Raw genomic sequence first — 21,301 nt, forward strand, 5'->3', positions numbered from 1 at the left:
AGTAGGGATGGCCATCGTTGCCATTGCCATCGATGGTTGCCATTGATGGCAATTCTGCAACTGGCCAGCGATATTTTTACATATCGATGGTCATCCATTGTGTTTGATTGATTGGCATGTGGGCCAATAAAAACACGAGGGGCGGGGCTTCGCGGGTGTCTGGGGCAGAGCTATGCTCCGTGCTGTTCCATCAATGGATGGAAACCATCTGTTCTCCCCCATCGATGGCAAAAGTATTCGACATGGGCCATGAACCATCGATGATTTTGAATCATCGATGGTCGATGATCCCTAAATTGAAGTCTTGCTCATGGCGCGTAGGAAAAAACTCCATCTCTACCGTGTCCTACTGTAATAGAAGTATAAATGATGGTTGAAATTTACCTCAACGTCCTCAGTCCCTGGGAGAAATATAAATTCCACTTGCATCTTTTGCATTCTACCAAAACAGACGGACATGTTGTTTTTTTATTCTCTTCCGTAAGAATTTTGCCTGGAGAGCAGCATTACTGCCCCTGACCCTACCTGTGCGCTCTGTGTCACATTGCACGCCACGGCGGTGACTTCACATCACGCATCCAGCCCAGGTCTCTTGTTTGTGCCTTTACCTCAGCAAAATAATTTGTTCTTGTTTTGCAATTCCCCCAGGGCAGGGAGACACAGCTGTGAGCTGCCTGTTATTTCCTTACAAGGCGGCCCGGCACTGAATGGGTTAAGCCCAGGAATCTGCCTCTTTCCTTAGCAGGAGGTGTGATGTCAGGTAGGGGGGAGGAGAAGCTTCCTACACCTGTGTCAATAGGTAACTCAGATGCTGTATGTGGCAGAAACAGGAGGTAGCGACTGGGAAGGGGAGATTTACAACGGTCCAGGAGAGGCTGATACAGGTAGGAAAGCAGATCTGTCTCACGTGTGTTTAAGGCATTATATATATATATATATATATATATATATATATATATATATATAGTGAGAGAGATAGAGATAGACATAGATATATGTCTGCATATTGCTTTATAGATAACATTTCTATTAAATCTAATTATTTTTTATAATTGTAAAACATGTCATAGAATTCAGACTATGTTATACAGTAGAGGAATAGTAATGAGATTGGTTTTTAATTACCTTTTTAATGTATTATTAATAATGAAACAGAGCATTACTAATACTGTAAATAGTTTGTGTATTACTTGCCAATTTGTGCTCTAGAAGACTTTTATAAAGGTTGTAACTACAGGGTCAATTCAATTAAGGACAAAGGGGGCGCTTTGCGACAGAACGCCCTCCCGCCCGGGGCTCAATCTCACCCGGGACACTTTGATTTTTGTACATAGCCCTATGGGGCTGTAAATAGCAATCTGCAAACCTGGCAGTACCGTAATGCAGCAAACAATCACGCTTAAGGTACACTATATATTATTATTTTTCTTCTATTATTGATATCATTAACAATATAATCGTGCATATTGTCTAGTGCAGGGGTGGCCAAACCGGTCCGCTAGATCTACCAATGGTCCACGTTTCCCAGACCACCTAGCTGCTGCACAGCTATAGTCATTACTAACTGTCACATTTCCCAGGTTACCTAGCTGCTGCACAGCTGTAGTCATTACTAACTGTCACATTCTCAAACCTGCTGCATTCATTCCTACTATAGATCCACAGGTGGCCTTACAAACATGAACTGCTGGTAGATCTTGGTCTAGTGTATATACGCTATATCTCTAACGATGTACGTTTCCATGGGCCATCCCAATGACCCCCTTTACGGGCTGAACATGCAGTCAAATTCTGACCACATCGCCAGGGACAGCATCGATAACATTATTGTTCTGTGTGTGTGTGTGTGTGTGTGTGTGTGTGTGTAACTATACCGTTTGTTCAGCAGCATCGGCAGCACAAGGGCAAAAATGTTAAAGATATGTAGGAACTTTGCCCCTATTTAAACTGAACACAAAAAGTTTGGGCTTCAAGAGCTTTGGAAATTATGCAGTGTTTTTATTTTTTGTTGTTTTACTTACGGTAATATCTGCAATGTCACAATAGCTCGTTCTTTTTGTGGCTGAAGTTCTGAATTTTGATGTTATTTACTGCAAATGAAACATTCCCTATTGTGGAAATGACCTTTCGGGAGGCTATTTCCCTGTATCATAAAGAAATAAGTAGAAACTATGTATTTTATGTCACTGAAAATCGCATGACGGTGTAAATGTAGCACGCACCCGTATGATTAATGTATGTTGTCACCTGCCCAACAGCCAAGGGGCTCAATGAAAAGTGTTTTAACGATTTAAAGATGCATGTGATTATCAATCGTTAGTTTACTCTTGGCGCCTTTCCTCAAATGGACACAGCTCATGGCGGACTTTTTTTTTTTTCAAAAAAATTCAGCTAAATTCAGTGCTGTGATGGAGTAATCAATTTTTATTTCTTTTCGACCAATTCAATTTGTCCAGAGATCGCCATTTCCAAGAATAAAAATGAATTGCTTTAGACCTTTTAGGAATGGTAGACAGAAAATAGTGCTTACTGTAGATACTTCACTTATCTGGTAATCCATAGAGATTACCTCCCGGATCTATATATATCCATCCACCTTAGCCAGAGATCACACCAAATCAGCGGGTCTGAATGGTTGTTGTCAAATGTATTTTTGTGACTATTTATGTTAGATATTAGGGGCCAAATGTAATAGGGTGTAAGAATCAGAAAGTGAGAGATTTGGGGCAAGTTTTCCCATATTTTTTTTTTAAATTGACGATCATTTACACTGAAAAAAACAGGGTGATTTTTACCATGTAAATGATTGCCGCTTTAAAAAAACTCACCCAAAACCTCTCACTTAAGATGTGTGTTTTTTTGTGATTTTATTTTTAGAGGTTTTAAAAACCTAAACGTAATGGACTTTACATTTATTTGATGACTGCCCTGGTATCTTTCTCTGTTTGTCTCATGTAAACAACACCTGACCTTGGACTGGTGTTACTTAAAGCAGGGTCAGACCCTGGATACTCCAGCATTCAAAGACCAGGGTCCGACCAGGGTTTTTGGTGTAAAAGGGGTATAATACTGCATCCAATTATGATTTGTGTGCACTGACCATATCCTTCCGGACTGCTGTCTTTTGCCACTGCAGCGCACTGTGGAAAGGCGTCCAGCACTTCTGTTATCCTTTCAGCACTACCTGGATGTACCAACCTGGGTTTGGACCAAGGTCCAACCAGTGTTCAACCCTGGTCAGGACCTGGGTAGGAGACCAGTGTTACTGGACCTGGATTGGCCCCTTTTACACCAATGCTGACCTGGGTCCAACCTGGGTTATTCCTTGGTGTAAAAGGGGTATTACTGATATATAGGCGTTGTTTACATTTGTGGAACGCGAGTGCTGTGGCTTTGTGTTGAGGTTTCGGTCACAGTGGGAAGTAGTTTGGGCGTACAATCCCAATAGGAGGTTTGCGGCCGTGAAACGTTTATTTGCAGTGGTGGTCACAAGAACGTAAGGTCTTCCAAGATGCCACCTCCAAACTTTCACCTGAGGTTCTGGAATTTGGTGGAGTTTTGGCCAGGGTCCCTGGCCCTAATTGCAGATCGAGATCTGCATTGACTGCCATGTATTGGTTTTAATTCATAATATGTTTTGGTTTTGGCAAAACCGCCCTCAAGCATTTTGGATCAGATTTTCTTTTTGGTTCAATTAACGATCCAATTTTTTAAATAAAAATGTTATAAAATTGCTGCTAAAATCATGTAATTTGTGCAATACAAAATTCTAACTTCAAATATAAAATATAAATTCCAAACTGGGATCTCCTTGATTTGGATCTACAACATTGGGGTAGATTTATTGTTTACTCTACATTTCCTTAATGTTCCTTTTTATTATTTCTGTGTATTTATTTATTACCAGTTACTTATATAGCACACACATATTCCGCAGCGCTTTACAGGTATTGTTTGAAAATGCACTGCCCCAGTTGAGCATACAATCTATCTTCCCAATCCCTACACACAGACGTCCTAGAGTTAATTTTTGTTGGGGTCCAATTAACCTACCAGTATCTTTGTATTGAGGGAGGGAGCCGGAACACCCGGAAGAAACCCACGCAAGGGAGACTATACAAACATCGCGTAGTGGGAATCGAACCCATGACCTCAGCGTTGTGAGGCAGTAATGCTAATCACTACACCATGCGTGCTGTCCTATTTATTTTCTAAAAGCTTTCCTGTTCTTTTATTATGTTATAAAATTAATTATTATTATTATAAATAGAGATGTGCAGGTTCTGATTTACTCTGATTTCAAAGCAGGATCTTATTGGCTATCCCAAACCACATGACAGTTGTTGATAGCCAATAAGATCCTGCTTTGAAATCAGAGTAAATCAGAACCTGCACATCTTTAATTATAAACCATAAGTGGCTCTACACTAATGTTATTAAATAATATAAATTAGAGTATAAAATGAATAGAATTCGCACAAGTTATAATCTATTAATAAATGAAGAGCTGTTCTGTCCAAATAAAAACCCCAGGGTCAAATGCTGAAAAAGTGTAATGGCTGCCTAAATAAATTGTACATACTCCAGAGTAGTGTAATTGCACCTGTCCTAAATTACCAGTCTAATGTCTGGCTCGTTTGAATATTTTCTTTAATGGGAATCTATGCAGAACACAGTCTCCAAGTGTATACCCTCATCACCGCCAGGGGAAGCAAGCCGTCCCAAAGGGAGCTAACGCACCAGGCTGGGCGCTGCAGCAGGAATCCAAACTAGGGGCTGCAGAATAACCGCTGGGTCCAGTACACAGCACGGAGATGATAGTTCAGAAACAAATGGCAAATTACCATTATCCTTTTGTTCTATGGCACCACAAGGGTTCTGCAGCCCCTTACATAGTACATAAGCAGTACGACCAAATAAGGGTAAAGGTGCCCATACACGTACCAATTACCCGGTACTTTTTGTGCTAAAATAGCATCCCATCCCATGCACAACATATGCACAACGATGCTATTTTAGCACAAAAAGTACCTGGTAATTGGTACGTGTATGGGCACCTTAAGGACTGATTCAGCTGTAGGCAGTACTAAGGAAGTAAAAGCACATGAGGGACAAGGGCCCAGCTTGTCAGGATTTGGGGGATAAACATAGTTGCCTACCCATAGAGACTCCCTGACATAACGGCAATCTCCCTCATGTCAGCTAGCCCATATTACACTGTTACATCATAGTTACCTCCCCTCCTGCATTCTGCAGGAGACTCCCTGACATAGCAGCAATCTCCATCTCTCCCTCATTAGTCTAGAAATCTCCCTCATGTCACCTAGCCCACATTACACTGTTACATCATAGTTACCTCCCCTCCTGCATTCTGCAGGAGACTCCCTGACATAGCAGCAATCTCCATCTCTCCCTCATTAGTCTGGCAATCTCCCTCATGTCACCTAGCCCATATTACACTGTTACATCATAGTTACCTCCCCTCCTGCATTCTTCAGGAGACTCCCTGATATTGCAGCAATCTCCCTCTCTCCCTCATTAGTCTAGCAATCTCCCTCATGTCACCTAGCCCACATTACACTGTTACATCATAGTTACCTCCCCTCCTGCATACTGCAGGAGACTCTCTGACATAGCAGCAATCTCCCTCTCTCCCTCATTAGTCTGGCAATCTCCCTCATGTCACCTAGCCCACATTACACTGTTACATCATAGTTACCTCCCCTCCTGCATTCTGCAGGAGACTCTCTGACATAGCAGCAATCTCCATCTCTCCCTCATTAGTCTAGCAATCTCCCTCATGTCACCTAGCCCATATTACACTGTTACATCATAGTTACCTCCCCTCCTGCATTCTGCAGGAGACTCTCTGACATAGCAGCAATCTCCATCTCTCCCTCATTAGTCTAGCAATCTCCCTCATGTCACCTAGCCCACATTACAAGGTTACATCATAGTTACCTCCCCTCCTGCATTCTGCAGGAGACTCCCTGATATGGCAGCAATATCCATCTCTCCCTTATTAGTCTAGCAATCTCCCTCATGTCACCTAGCCCACATTACACTGTTACATCATAGTTACTTCCCCTCCTGCATTCTGCAGGAGACTCCCTGACATAGCAGCAATCTCCCTCTCTCCCTCATTAGTCTAGCAATATCCCTCATGTCACCTAGCCCATATTACACTGTTACATCATAGTTACTTACCTCCCCTCCTGCATTCTGCAGGAGACTCCCTGATATTGCAGCAATCTCCCTCTCTCCCTCATTAGTCTAGCAATCCCCCTCATGTCACCTAGCCCATATTACACTGTTACATCATAGTTACTTACCTCCCCTCCTGCATTCTGCAGGAGACTCCCTGATATTGCAGCAATCTCCCTCTCTCCCTCATTAGTCTAGCAATCTCCCTCATGTCACCTAGCCCATATTACACTGTTACATCATAGTTACCTCCCCTCCTGCATTCTGCAGGAGACTCCCTGAAATAGCAGCAATCTCCATCTCTCCCTCATTAGTCTAGCAATCTCCCGCATGTCACCTAGCCCACATTACAAGGTTACATCATAGTTACCTCCCCTCCTGCATTCTGCAGGAGACTCCCTGATATTGCAGCAATATCCATCTCTCCCTCATTAGTCTAGCAATCTCCCTCATGTCACCTAGCCCACATTACACTGTTACGTTTTTGGGTAAAAAAGGAATGAGATACATACACTTACATTGAATCATCAGCACCATTTCCCAGCACTTAGCAAGTATAGTATATCTTACTAACTGCTTTGGGGCTCATCTACATTTGGATATAAGTCATAATAAAAGATTCCTCTCAGATGTAGCAGCACACACCCACGCTTCTAGGTGCCACGTTCACAATCTCTTTTCACAATCTCTACATATATGGAACTAGACACGCCCTTTGGGTGGAGCATGACACGCCCCCTCAATGAGCGCTGTGCAAAATTCTACTGCCAACTATAATCTCCCTGAAACTAGTTTTCAAAAGTAGGCAAGTATGGGGATAATTCAGACCTGATCGCAAAGCCATGAATTTGCACTGCGGATGATTATGTATGACTGCACATGTGTATTGCCCTTAGTGTGTAAGTGCGATGTTGTCCTGCGCTGTAGTCCTGCTACTTTTTCTATTTGCTGATTGACAGTAGGAAAGTGTCTGGGGGAGGAACCACCCGTAGAGGGAGTGCTAAGAAAAACGCAGGCGTGCCTAGGAAAATGCTGGGAGTGTCTGGGGAACCCGCTAGGCATGAGCGTTTTAGGGGAGGATGTGTGACATTTTTTTTTTTTTTTTTTTACTTTAAAAAGTTTCCATTATAACCAAATTCTTACATACTGTAACCTTCCTTACGTTTTGTTTCACTGGATCTCTTCTACAGTGTGTATTTGCTGAGTCTATGGAAATGTAATGTATTGTGCTTGATCTGCTGTAAGGGGTTCTTGATACTTCTAAGACAGTTGTCCCAGTTCAGGTGATATCTGTCATTATGGGGATTGTAAAGGTCTGCAGCAAATTTGCGCCAGATTGCGCCCGTTCACTTGCCAGGTGCTACACATTTATATCCTCGTTCCAGCATCTGTACTTAGCATGCACCAGGACAGTCATCTACTATAAGTGTCTATACTCAGATACATGCCCTGACTTAGCACTCCTGTGTCATCTGGCTGTAATCCCCCTCTGCCTGTGTTCCCTGTTAGTTGTTTGCATATCCTGTATGACTTATTATGTACTGACCTGGCTTGTTGCCTCGTTCCAATAACGTACTGTATGATTGCCAGTGACTCTGCCCTTTTCCTCATTTATAGGCTGCCTGACCACCGATCTTGGGCAAGTTACGGACTCTGTGCTGCCAGTCCTGACTTTATTCTGGTTCTGACTGTTCTTTTGTCAGCAACTGCCTAGGGAGAACATCAGCTGCCACGTCTGGGTTCCTTGCCCTGAAAAGATGCCAATCACTTGTGCCAACAATGGTCCGTGTTGTATTTGGACCAGTATTTGGTAGATCGATCTACAGTAAAATAAAACATAGTTAATAGAAGTGGAGGATCCAGGGGTGGGGTTAAGCACAGTTCAAAATTCAAATAGGGGCCAAATACCCACTGCCACGGAGTCAGTTTGGAATGGCAGTTGGTGGAAGTGGGGGTGGCTCCCTATTGGAACTTTGAACTGTGTGGGCACCTTAAGGCCCATTACTATAGCAGTGCAATAGCACATATGCCCTTATTCTAGTTGGATCGGAAGGATGTGTATTTCGGATGGGCACGTACGGATCGCTCACACCGTCCAAATGCGGTAAAACGCTGACCGAACGGCCCGCGAGTGGATGTTTCATGTGAACACCTCCCCCATCCTCCGATGGTCGCTGACCATCAAATGATGGATCGAGCGGTCAGACAGCTCCGAGTGCTCCAGACCACTCGGACATTTCTCCGTATGAAAGCAGGGATATGGGCGGGCAGCTGGCATCCGGCTATGTCAGCTGTCCGCCCCCCAAACGTGCGTCACGGGCGCATTACCATATGTACGCCCAGCATTTTTATGGGAACGCCCATGAAACGCGGGGCGTACGCATATAGTAATGAGCCCAAACAGCCCTTCACGCCCCTCTCCATCTACTCGGATTTTTCCGACCGATCGTTTTCTGTACGGAATTCACGCCATAATTGGATGTGCGCGGCATTCGCACATGCGCAAAAACACCTCTGCACATGCGCAAACACCAAACATCGGCCGTCCGACCGCACATGCAGCCGCTTCGACTCAATCAGAATAAGGGCCATTGTCATACCTCAGATTCACCTTGATCAAAGTAAATTGCCCACAGGGAGGCTTTTAAAAAGTTAAGGTGTGCCCAGCTATTAAAACTGACAGTTAGTATAGATACGTCATCATTTCATTCCACAGAACAGACGTTCTGCTCGGAGCTTACTGCATTGATACGTCTAGGAGAGTTCACCACCCTGGGTGAGGTGTTTTTTTTATTGGCACTGAAACTTTATTACCCCAAGGAATTAGTACAAACTGTTTCTCATTTTGTTTTCCTGTTTGATCATATCTTTCTGAAAAACATATTTTAGTACTTAATAAAAGCGCATACGGTACGGCAATGATCGCTGATTAGAGGAGGAAACTGTAATCTCACACCCTGGCGGGACAGCTCCCTCCTTGAGGTACATATAGGCCCTTATTCAGATCTGATCACCGTACAAATTTGTTCTCAAAATGGGCAAAACCATGTGCACTGCAGGTGGGGCAGATGTAACAGGTGCAGAGAGAGTTCAATTTGGGTGGGGCGTGTTGAAACGGAAATCTAAATGGCAGTGTAAAAATAATGCAGCCAGTATTTACCCTGCACAGAAACAAAATATCTCACACAAATCTAACTCTCTCTGCACATGTTACATCTGCCCCACCTGCAGTGCACATGGTTTTGCCCATTTTAAGAACAAACTTGTACTGCGATCAGATCTAAATAAGGGCCATAGTGTAAAGGTCCATACACACTGGGCGACTATGCCCAGCGTGTATGGACCACGATGATCTCATCCATCGCTGGGGGAAAAGGTACACACTGAGCGGCTTTCCCCCTGCCCGGCGGCGACAGCAGGGGGAGGACGGCTTTGCTTAGCGCAGTGCTATGCAAAGCCGTCCTCAAAGCCGCTCATCTGCTGGTATAACCAGCAGATGAGCAGCTTTCCCGGCGATGATGCGGGAGCGCGCAGCAGCGCTCACCGCCGGGCCATACACACTGGGCGGCTTTGAGATGAAAGCCACTCAAACCTGCTGTTTTGAGCGACTTTCAGCTCAAAGTCGCCCAGTGTGTATGGGCCTTAAGATAAGGCCCCCATACACTACACGATTCCACGCGATTTCGGCACTTGGGACGATAAATCGCATGAAATCAGCCCAAAATCGCATGTGTTTGACATTTATTTATTTATTTGCAGTTACTTATATAGCGCAGCAGATTCCGTTGCGCTTTACAATAGTAGACATTGATAAAACAAACTGGGTAACAGACAGACTTGGAGGTTAGAGGGCCCTGCTGCAAGCTTACAATCTATAAGGATATAGGAGGGAAACACAAGGACAGGCATCAGTAATAGCATAGCAGTCCCACCAAGTTACAAGTCCAGAAGGGAAGCTATATAATACATAAGTGCCTCAGAGGGTAATGCGTGTAGAACTTAAATATGATAGGCTTGCCTGAAGAGGTGAGTTTTCAGGGAACGCTTGAAAGTTTGGAGGCTAGCGGAGAGTCTAATTGTGCATGGAAGGGCATTCCATAGGATGGGAGCAGCCCATTTGATCCGATGTGCGGTATTGTGCACTTGGGACTGGATCAGGAGGTTGGACGTGCAGCATGTACGATCACGTCTGACCTCCTGCAGCGGGCGGGCAGCGTCGGCTCTTAAATGAGTGGCCGGCGGGTCCGGGGGTGCCCGCGAGGAAGCAGTGTGGCCGCAGCTGTGATCATCAGCGTGCTGTCACTGTGTGCAGCGGGCGGGCAGCAGTGGCAATTACAACTTTAAAATAACGTGTCAAATGACTGCCCGGCTAATGATTGGCTGAGAGAGAGAGAGCACTCTTAGCCAATCAGCGGCCTCCCTCTGTGGCCGCTGATTGGCTGAGAGTGCTCTATCTCAGCCAATCAAAACCCAGAGTCATTTGCCACATTATTTTAAAGTTGTAATAGCCGCCGCTGCCCGCCCGCTGCGGCTCTGGAAACTGATCACAGCTGCCCGCCCCGCTCTTCTGATTACTGCCGTTCTTCCTCACCGGCACCCAGAGGCGTAGGGAGGGCGGAGCCACCGGAGATCATGCTACGGGCGGCGATTGATCGAATGGCGCCGCCGGCCCCCACCCCCCTCCGCAAATGATACCTGCATTTCAAGCAGTGGCGTAGCCACCACGTGAGGCACACCCCGCGGCTGCTTGGAGGAGCAAGAGCCAGCGGGGTCTGTGGTGGGCGCCGGCGCCTGTCAGGGACAGGCTGTGCATTTAGTTATTGCGCTGTGCTATGCTCCGGGCCCCGCTGCTGACTGACAGCTTGAGCTTATTGTAACTAGCGGCACCCGGCAGTGTGCTTTTCTTTAGACGCAGCCGCCGGCGGAGTACTTATACTAAGCTGAGGCGTCCCGTCCTGAGTGCTTATTGTAAGCAGCGCTGCCCTGCACCTCCCCGTCACCCGGCTGGCTGGTCTTACTGCTCTACATCCCCCAGACGCCTGAGCAAGGGGATGGAAGCTGGGCAGAAGACACTGCTGCAGCAGCTGCCTGTGTTGGGAACATGAGCTACTGTAAGCAGGACTCGGCCACCACCTAGACTAGCACCTTGACATTTATATAGGGGTGAAGGGTTGACCATCAGGGGACAGCAACATGGCTCCAACTACTGTATACATAAATGATATATACAGTCACAGTGTTACAGCGTCTTATATAGCGCAGCAGATTCCGTTACAGCGTCTTATATAGCGCAGCAGATTGTTACAGCGTCTTATATAGCGCAGCAGATTCCGTTACAGTGTTTTATATAGCGCAGCAGATTCCGTTACAGCGTTTTATATAGCGCAGCAGATTCCGTTACAGTGTCTTATATAGCGCAGCAGATTCCGTTACAACGTCTTATATAGCGCAGCAGATTCCGTTACAGCATCTTATATAGCGCAGCAGATTCCATTACAGCGTCTTATATAGCGCAGCAGATTCTGTTACAGGTTCTTATATAGCGCAGCAGATTCCATTACAGCGTCTTATATAGCGCAGCAGATTCCGTTAGTGTCTTATATAGCGCAGCAGATTCCGTTACAGCATCTTATATAGCGCAGCAGATTCCATTACAGTGTCTTATATAGCGCAGCAGATTCCGTTACAGTGTCTTATATAGCGCAGCAGATTCCGTTACAGCATCTTATATAGCGCAGCAGATTCCATTACAGCGTCTTATATAGCGCAGAAGATTCCGTTACAGTGTCTTATATAGCGCAGCAGATTCCGTTACAGTGTCTTATATAGCGCAGAAGATTCCGTTACAGTGTCTTATATAGCGCAGCAGATTCCGTTACAGTGTCTTATATAGCACAGCAGATTCCGTTACAGTGTCTTATATAGCGCAGCAGATTCTGTTACAGTGTCTTATATAGCGCAGCAGATTCTGTTACAGTGTATTATATAGCGCAGCAGATTCTGTTACAGTGTATTATATAGTGCAGCAGATTCTGTTAGTGTCTTATATATTTTAAATGTAACATGCCAACACATGTTAGCCACGCCCCCAATTCATTACGGGGGGGCGAAATATGCCCTTGCTCCGGGCACCATGGCACCTAGCTACACCGCTCCCGACACCCCCCGCCAGCCACTCATTTGAGAGCCGCCGGGAGGCTCGGAGTAGAATTGGGTCCGACTTGTCCTTAGGATAGTTGACATTTAGGGTAGTTGAACCTGGATAGTTCCAGCACTGAGTGCAGCTGCACTGTCTCAGTCTTCTATGAAGTTTTTCCTTGTAGTATTTCTGAGAAAATAATTTTCTGGATATCAGGCTGTCATGATGGTTTTACCCCCAGTATGTCCTCGGCAGCATAGCGTACACTCATCTTTAATACAGAGAATAGTTATTCCTGAGCACTATACCAGTATGTGCAGCATACGGTACCCAGCTCCAGTTTCTGTGTCGTTAGCACTTATGTGTTAGTCCTATTGCCTGCACATAACACCTCTGACATCCTGCCCAACCTGTTGTCTGCTGGAACAAGCAAATATTCAGGTTACTCCGGAACGTCATCGTTTGTTATGAAGCAGGCAGACTATTACGTCGTTTTACTGATCATCGATAAACATGAACAAGACTTCTTTCTGGGGCTCATCCTTTCCTACTGTATGTATTAAAGTAGATTATTTAGTGCCGGCTCCTTACTGCGGTAACACATCTCGCCTCTGTCTTTCCATCTTTAATTTAACCAAAAGTGTAGAAGATCAATAAATAAGGGGCAACTTATACAAGAGCCAGTTTCACTTAGACGGCTTGTGCGGGAGTCAAGTAAGGTGGGGTTCTCACGAGATGCCTCTTATTCAGCGGCAGCCACCGGAGCGTGGGAGACTGGGAGTCTTATTCAGCGGCAGCCTCGGTGACTGGGAGTCCTATTCAGCGGCAGCCTCGGAGCGTGGGAGACTGGGAGTCTTATTCAGCGGCAGCCACCGGAGCGTGGGAGACTGGGAGTCTTATTCAGCGGCAGCCGCCGGAGCGTGGGAGACTGGGAGTCTTATTCAGCGGCAGCCGCCGGAGCGTGGGAGACTGGGAGTCTTATTCAGCGGCAGCCTCGGAGCGTGGGAGACTGAGAGTCTTATTCAGCGGCAGCCTCGGAGCGTGGGAGACTGGGAGTCTTATTCAGCGGCAGCCGCTGGAGCGTGGGAGACTGGGAGTCTTATTCAGCGGCAGCCGCTGGAGCGTGGGAGACTGGGAGTCTTATTCAGCGGCAGCCGCCGGAGCGTGGGAGACTGGGAGTCTTATTCAGCGGCAGCCGCCGGAGCGTGGGAGACTGGGAGTCTTATTCAGCGGCAACAGGGCAAGAAATATCGTTTGTCGGCACGCTGGGCTAAAAAAAAAAGCGTGAAAAACTCTTGACTTTCAACTGTCCACCTTCCCATTGTCGACCTTCTGACCCGTTCGACCTTAGCCAAGTCGACCTATTTCAGGTGTCTACCTTTAGTGGTTGACTATGCATGTCGACCTTATTACCGTATCCCATCGGAAGTGCCCCTTTATAGGTGCTTGGAGAGTGCTAAAGCCGAGAGAGAGAAAGTAGCAGCCAGTAATTGCCATGGTGCAGGCTGTGTTTGAAACATTACAGTTAGGAGCTGAGTTGGTGGTACTCTATCTCTCGCCATCAGAGTAATTAGGTTCCCTGCGCTCAGTTCTCTGCATCATGGGTGTTATCTAAAAATTAAGTAAATGAACCTGGATTTTTACACGATGGAAATTCCCTTTTAAAAATCCGTGTGGTGCACAGAGGGGAAATCATCTGCCGAAATCAGTGGAAGATAAACACGGAGGCGACGCGTAACACCTCACAGGCCCCGGCACGCAACTGTCCCGAAGCATGACTGCCAGAGTCTCTGCTCTCCTCTCTTCAGGCTCCGCTGGATCTCTATGGACCTGCGGTGTTTGTTTACTGCGATGAGCTGAGATACAGGCAGCACCTATTAGCCGATCCCTATATCACTGCCAGGAACATTACTATATATATATACATTTCCCCATAGACCAATAAGGATGTATGACTGCAGAATGTTGCAATCCTTCAGTTATTAACTGGAGCACCGCCTTCGCGTCTCGGGATACGGTCATTTGGTCTACAGCAACTAGGTTGACACCATAAGGTCGACACAATCATTAGGTCGACATGGGCAAGGTCGACTGTCAAAAGGTCGACATGGGTTTTTTGAGCCGACATGTGCCGACAGCATGCCCTACCAGCCATTAGGGAGTGGTGGGAGAATAAAATAGTATGCCGTGCGTAGCGAAGCACCGTGCCCGAAGCATGGCGAGCGATGAGGTGCACTTCAAACTGTGTCCATGTCGACATTCGGGTAAAAAAAACGGTGAAAAACCCCATGTCGACCTTTTGACTATCAACCTTGCCCATGTCGACCTAGTGTCCATGTCGACCTAGTGTCCCATGTCGACCTTGCTGAATGTCGACCTAGTGGTGTTGACCCAATGCTTGTCGACCTAGTTGTTGTAGACCAAATGATCCACACCCCGATTCACGATGTGCACAAGTGAGTCTAGATATTGATGAAGTGGTCAAGTGTGGACATTTACAGATGTCGCCACACTCATCGTGCCTGCGCGTGTGGTGGCCTGCAGCTACCGGAAAGTCAACAGCCACAGGTGTGAAAGAGATGTACGTGCGTGCCACCACGTGCAAGCATCGCGGGATACAAATCTCAGTTAGACTCCGCCCCACTATAGGGTAATCCCACCCGGCAAATAGTTGTGTACGGCTCCACATCCATTCGCAGTCGTGCAAATCTGTCCCATCGCAACAAGATCACCATCGATTTATTCTTACACTGGGCACCAGTCATCGCAGGCTTAGAGTAGCCCAGGTCTTACTCGGGGTGCGATGGGAAACGGACACGCACAGTCTCCCGATAATCTGTACCTCCCAAATTGGGTCATGTCCCCAAAAACTGGGGCGTGGCCTAGCCACCAGGGGGTGTGGCCATTTCTTTCGGCGCTACAGCAAGGCACAGGACAGAGAAGCTGGCCGCAAAAAAAAAACGGTACTTGTTTAGTTTCACGGCGGCCGATATATTTGTCATTTTATGATAGGTGGACTCATTGATTGATTTGCCTTCTGCATTTGTCCGTCTTTTAGAAGATTTGATACATAATGTACATATCCCCCTTGGTTTCTTTAAGCTTTCATGCTGTAGACAGCCAGACGTCGGTGTTTGATGGTTATAACTCACATTTATGGTATGGCTGAGTGGGTGCTGACAAATGAGGCGTGTCTTACTGACTTTGGCAGCTGTACAAAGTATTTCAGCATAGTGTTGCAGCCAGACATTAATGCCAACAAGAGGAAAATGTTACCTCCATCTGATTATTTCTGGATGTTCTGAGGTAACAAGGAGATATATCGGGCTCTAGGGATACAAGCAATTAGGGATGAGTGGGTTAAGATCTCCAGACTCGGATTCCAGATATAGAAGTCCCCACTGATCTGCGCCATCTTCACTTCAGCAATGGAGAAGGTAGTGGAAGGAGCTGTGTTAGTGTGTCTGCAGGTGGCTTGGGGCGGGTGCTGCCAACTGCTGTATAAAGTTCCAGTGGTGCTGCTGTATAAGTCCAGCGACGTTGTCCTGTGCTGTGCTGCTGTATAAGTCCAGCGGTGGTGTCCTGTGCTGTGCTGCTGTATAAGTCCAGCGGTGGTGTCCTGTGCTGTGCTGCTGTATAAGTCCAGCGGTGGTGTCCTGTGCTGTGCTGCTGTATAAGTCCAGCGGCGGTGTCCTGTGCTGTGCTGCTGTATAAGTCCAGCGACGGTGTCCTGTGCTGTGCTGCTGTATAAGTCCAGCGACGGTGTCCTGTGCTGTGCTGCTGTATAAGTCCAGCGGCGGTGTCCTTTGCTGTGCTGCTGTATAAGTCCAGCGACGGCGTCCTGTGCTGTGCTGCTGTATAAGTCCAGCGGCGGTGTCCTGTGCTGCTGTATAAGTCCAGCGGCGGTGTCCTGTGCTGTGCTGCTGTATAAGTCCAGCGGCGGTGTCCTGTGCTGTACTGCTGTATAAGTCCAGCGACGGCGTCCTGTGCTGTGCTGCTGTATAAGTCCAGCGACGGTGTCCTGTGCTGTGCTGCTGTATAAGTCCAGCGGCGGCGTCCTGTGCTGTGCTGCTGTATAAGTCCAGCGACGGTGTCCTGTGCTGTGCAGCTCCAGCGTGTCCCCAGTTTAAAAAAAGAAATTTGTCCAACTGTTAAAATATATCACTAGCGCCACCTCTGAATTAGCCCCTTAGTGTGCCCCAGGACGGTGATTATGGTGCTAGTGTGGCAATCCACTCTGAGTGCCCCTGTGCCCTCAAAAAGGCTTAATGGCAGCCAATGCTGCTATTAGGAAAGACTGCAGCTTCATAGACACTGCAGGGATGTGAGGGGTTAACAGACCCAGCTCACATCCACGTGCAGAGAACCTGACATTCCCCTGATTGGCTGCCCTGGAGTGTGTGAAGACAGGAAGCTGAGAGGTCAGGGGTCAGCCAGCAGAACGGGACAGAGGAAAACTTGCTGCAGTGGAGAGAAGGCAGAGATTGTGCACAGAGAGAGAGAGGGTGAGATGTACTAAGCCTTGAAAAGTGATAAAACGGAGAGTAATAAACAAACAGCCAATCATCTCCAACCTGTCATTTTTCAAACACAGTCTGTGACATGGCAGGTAGGAGCTGATTGGCTGGTGCTTCATCACTCTCCATTTTATCACATTTCAAGCTTAGTACATCTGGCCCAGAGTGAGAAGACATGCTTGGAGCAGGGAGAGGCTCAGGCAGAGAGAGAGGAGAAAGCCCAGCAGCGTGTGTGCAGTGAATGGAGAAGCTGTTCCCCTGTCCTGCACTGAAGAGGAGATCAGGTGCTGCTGATAGGTGCCAGGCAGAGTGAGACCCAGAGAGGAGTGAGAGACCCAGAGAGGAGTGAGAGACCCAGAGAGGAGTGAGAGACCCTGAAGAGTCATGACCAGCAGGAGCTGGCATCTGCAGCTGAGAGTTAAGGTACAGGAGCTCCCCTACCCCCAGGCTGGCCTGCACCCCACATTGGCCCACTTTACCCAGCTATTGAAGTGACTCTCCACTGCATAGGGGACAACTGTTATTGGGGTGCTGATCACCCTGCGACATTACCAGCCCAGAGACACCTGCAACGCCCCTCTGGCTGCATGCCAGATTTGCCACCACTGCCAAGCCTATATCTACAGCCTGTGTTGTATGTCTAGCAGGGAGTTGCCCTAGGTAACGGGGACTCGCCTGTACCCCGCTATAGGGGACCATTAATATTTTCTGGCCTTTATATAGTAGTGTGCACACTAAGGTAGGGCCTACCCTTGTACTTGTGAGGATCTTCCTGCGTGGGACCGTTTCTTCATTGACTGTTTTCCTTGCACCAGGGACTATAGTTCAGTATAGTGTTGTATGTGCAGTATAGTGTTATATGTGCAGTATTGTGTTATATGTGCGGTATAGTATTCTAGTGATGTCATATTATTGTCTTTAATATTGCTCTGTTTGATGTCATTGTCTTTGTGTTTTTTTTATCTTTCTTATTGATGTTTGCATATGTGTACGAGTATATCACAGCGACTAGTGCAGTTGTTTTCCTTTAATAAATATTTGTCGCTGCTAACCGAAGTAGCGTTGTCTTTTGTGGGTCCCTTGGGTTGTGCCGTTCCCTGCCACAGGTTCTCCAGCAGAAGCCGCAAAGAATCCAGAAGCCGCCGCCGTCACCAGCTCCAGATTAAGGTACGCCATCTTGCACCACACCGTACAGGGGCACTGTCACACTTGGCGTCTACGAACAGGATTGCACAAGACCCCTGTGAATGGCAAGATGTGGCGATCGCAGTACATAGAACCGCTGGAGATGCGAAGAACCGCCACTCCACCAGCCCAAGCCAATCAGAACTCGATTGGGGCCATCATCGAAGCGATGACCGAAATGACCAGGATGATCCGTGAGATGCGTCAGGAATGGGCGGAGGATGAAAAGGAAAGACAGCGACGTGAAGGTGGCAGAAGGCATAGATGGCAACAGAATCACCAATGGAGGTCGGAACGACTACACAGTGACCGAGCCAATGTATGCCCACAGACTGTGAGATGGCATGGGAGAAGAGGTACACCGGCAGTGTTCCAGAACACGTCAAGAGCATCCGGTGTAACGCAGATGACTGATAGGCCGCGAACCGGCCCAAGAAGGATCACAGGTCGTGTCCTGTGGTTTGATGTGCCACGCGGATACGGATACATTAGACGTGCAGACAACGGGCGTAGCGTCTATGTCCATTACACCGCCATACAGAACGAAGACCCCCAGAATTGCTTCCGGAGCCTTAGCGATGGTGAAACCGTCGAATTTGAATTAACAAGCGGGAAGAAAGGCACCAAGGCCGCAAAAGTGACTGGGCCGAATGGAACGCCGGTGCTACGCAATAGACATGCCCCGGAACAACAGTGGCACTACCCGCACTGTAAAGAGCCTCCACCCTACCACCAATATAGCGGAAGCAGAGTTGAACCGAGAGAGGTCAAGCAGGAGAACGAAAGGGTCAACACCAACCCTCCTCGACCAGGACAGATGCCCCGCCCACCAGAACCTGACATCACGAGGTCAAGCGAGAAACCGGTTGTGTGGAGTGGGGCGGTCCATCAGAATCGACAAGAAGCGACCAGGCCTCAACTTCCGGAGCCAACAAGAGAGTACGTCCCTAGAATGGATGATGCCGACTATCGAGTGGCGAACCTAGGGCCAAGAAATGGTGGAATGGTTTACCAGCAGAGAAGCCCCGAGATTGTGGTTCACATGGCTGTGACACAGACAGTGGAGCCGTCAGCAGCAGAACCAGTTGTGCCACTGCCTGAATCCAAGGCCAAAGTAGAAGCACCAGAGAGAGATGACAAGGCCGAGATTTATTCCATCGCTGGGAAGCCAGTAATGAGCAGTGAATACGCGACCATCTCTGGAGAGGAATTTGCCTTCAGAATCCAACAGGCAATACAGAGGTCGAAGAGGCAAGATCGAGAGGCGAGACATGCCTAAAGCTGAGTGCAAGTCGTGAGAGTGGGCGCCATCCGTTGACAGCAGTGGAGAAGCTGGCCCGCAGAGGGATGGAGTCCTGTGGCGGAGGGATGGTTGACCCGGGGAGCCCACATTGGATATCAGGTGATAGGGAGGCAGTAATTTGTATTTGTGGTGAATGTATGTGTACTCACCTGTTTTCTTTGTCACCGTTAAATGTCTTGTCATGGACATTGAGAGGTTTTTGGCAGGAATCTACTGACCCAGGTTAAGTTGCCTGCGGACAGGCAAATTTCCAGCAGGGAGGTATGTGGCAATCCACTCTGAGTGCCCCTGTGCCCTCAAAAAGGCTCAATGGCAGCCAATGCTGCTATTAGGAAAGACTGCAGCTTCATAGACACTGCAGGGATGTGAGGGGTTAACAGACCCAGCTCACATCCACGTGCAGAGAACCTGACATTCCCCTGATTGGCTGCCCTGGAGTGTGTGAAGACAGGAAGCTGAGAGGTCAGGGGTCAGCCAGCAGAACGGGACAGAGAAAACTTGCTGCAGTGGAGAGAAGGCAGAGATTGTGCACAGAGAGAGAGAGTGAGAAGACATGCTTGGAGCAGGGAGAGGCTCAGGCAGAGAGAGGAGAAAGCCCAGCAGCGTGTGTGCAGTGAATGGAGAAGCTGTTCCCCTGTCCTGCACTGAAGAGGAGATCAGGTTCTGCTGATAGGTGCCAGGCAGAGTGAGACCCAGAGAGGAGTGAGAGACCCTGAAGAGTCATGACCAGCAGGAGCTGGCATCTGCAGCTGAGAGTTAAGGTACAGGAGCTCCCCTACCCCCAGGCTGGCCTGCACCCCACATTGGCCCACTTTACCCAGCTATTGAAGTGACTCTCCACTGCATAGGGGACAACTGTTATTGGGGTGCTGATCACCCTGCGACATTACCAGCCCAGAGACACCTGCAACGCCCCTCTGGCTGCATGCCAGATTTGCCACCACTGCCAAGCCTATATCTACAGCCTGTGTTGTATGTCTAGCAGGGAGTTGCCCTAGGTAACGGGGACTCGCCTGTACCCCGCTATAGGGGACCATTAATATTTTCTGGCCTTTATATAGTAGTGTGCACACTAAGGTAGGGCCTACCCTTGTACTTGTGAGGATCTTCCTGCGTGGGACCGTTTCTTCATTGACTGTTTTCCTTGCACCAGGGACTATAGTTCAGTATAGTGTTGTATGTGCAGTATAGTGTTATATGTGCAGTATTGTGTTATATGTGCGGTATAGTATTCTAGTGATGTCATATTATTGTCTTTAATATTGCTCTGTTTGATGTCATTGTCTTTGTGTTTTTTTTATCTTTCTTATTGATGTTTGCATATGTGTACGAGTATATCACAGCGACTAGTGCAGTTGTTTTCCTTTAATAAATATTTGTCGCTGCTAACCGAAGTAGCGTTGTCTTTTGTGGGTCCCTTGGGTTGTGCCGTTCCCTGCCACAGGTTCTCCAGCAGAAGCCGCAAAGAATCCAGAAGCCGCCGCCGTCACCAGCTCCAGATTAAGGTACGCCATCTTGCACCACACCGAACAGGGGCACTGTCACACTAGATCCGGTCCACACCCCTTATATCCCCTTCCTCCCCCCATTTCCCTGCCTAAGTGGTAGGGATTGAGGTAATGTCTGTTAATCATTGCATAGTGTTTGTATCTGCAAGTCTCAGTAAGACTTAGTAGCAGAGGTGTTTCTACAATAGGTGCGATGTGTGCAGGTCACCCACTTGTTATTATTTACCTTTCTGGATTCCCTCATCGCAGTTGCGGTGACAAATCGCCATCAATATGGCCACTGAGCATACACAGTAGCAATTTAGGGCGGAATGTACTAAGCTACAAATGCAGTAAAACCTACATTTTCTAATGTATGAATATCCGGCCGTCGCGTCACCGCATAGCAGGGTATTGCCACCTTTGGGTGGCGATACCCTATAGAAGCCTATGGGCTTCTTATTAC

General features: G+C 47.6%; 1 protein-coding gene across 3 annotated transcripts in view; it reads left to right on the forward strand.

The window, feature by feature from the left end:
• The first annotated feature begins 663 nt into the window (after positions 1–663).
• TMPRSS2 (transmembrane serine protease 2) overlaps positions 664–21,301 on the forward strand; it is a 59,249-nt gene continuing 38,611 nt past the window's right edge. Inside the window, exon 1 of one of the 3 annotated variants that reach the window (XM_083171662.1) lies at positions 664–760. The gene's annotated coding sequence lies outside the window, so the exon portion shown is untranslated. Of the gene's footprint in view, positions 885–7,829; positions 7,987–21,301 lie in introns of those variants that run through there. The other 2 variants (XM_083171660.1, XM_083171661.1) reach the window with 2 other exon arrangements.

Source organism: Crinia signifera, chromosome 2, assembly GCF_055691185.1.
Source record: "Crinia signifera chromosome 2, ASM5569118v1, whole genome shotgun sequence".
Classification (NCBI taxonomy): Eukaryota; Metazoa; Chordata; class Amphibia; order Anura; family Myobatrachidae; genus Crinia; species Crinia signifera.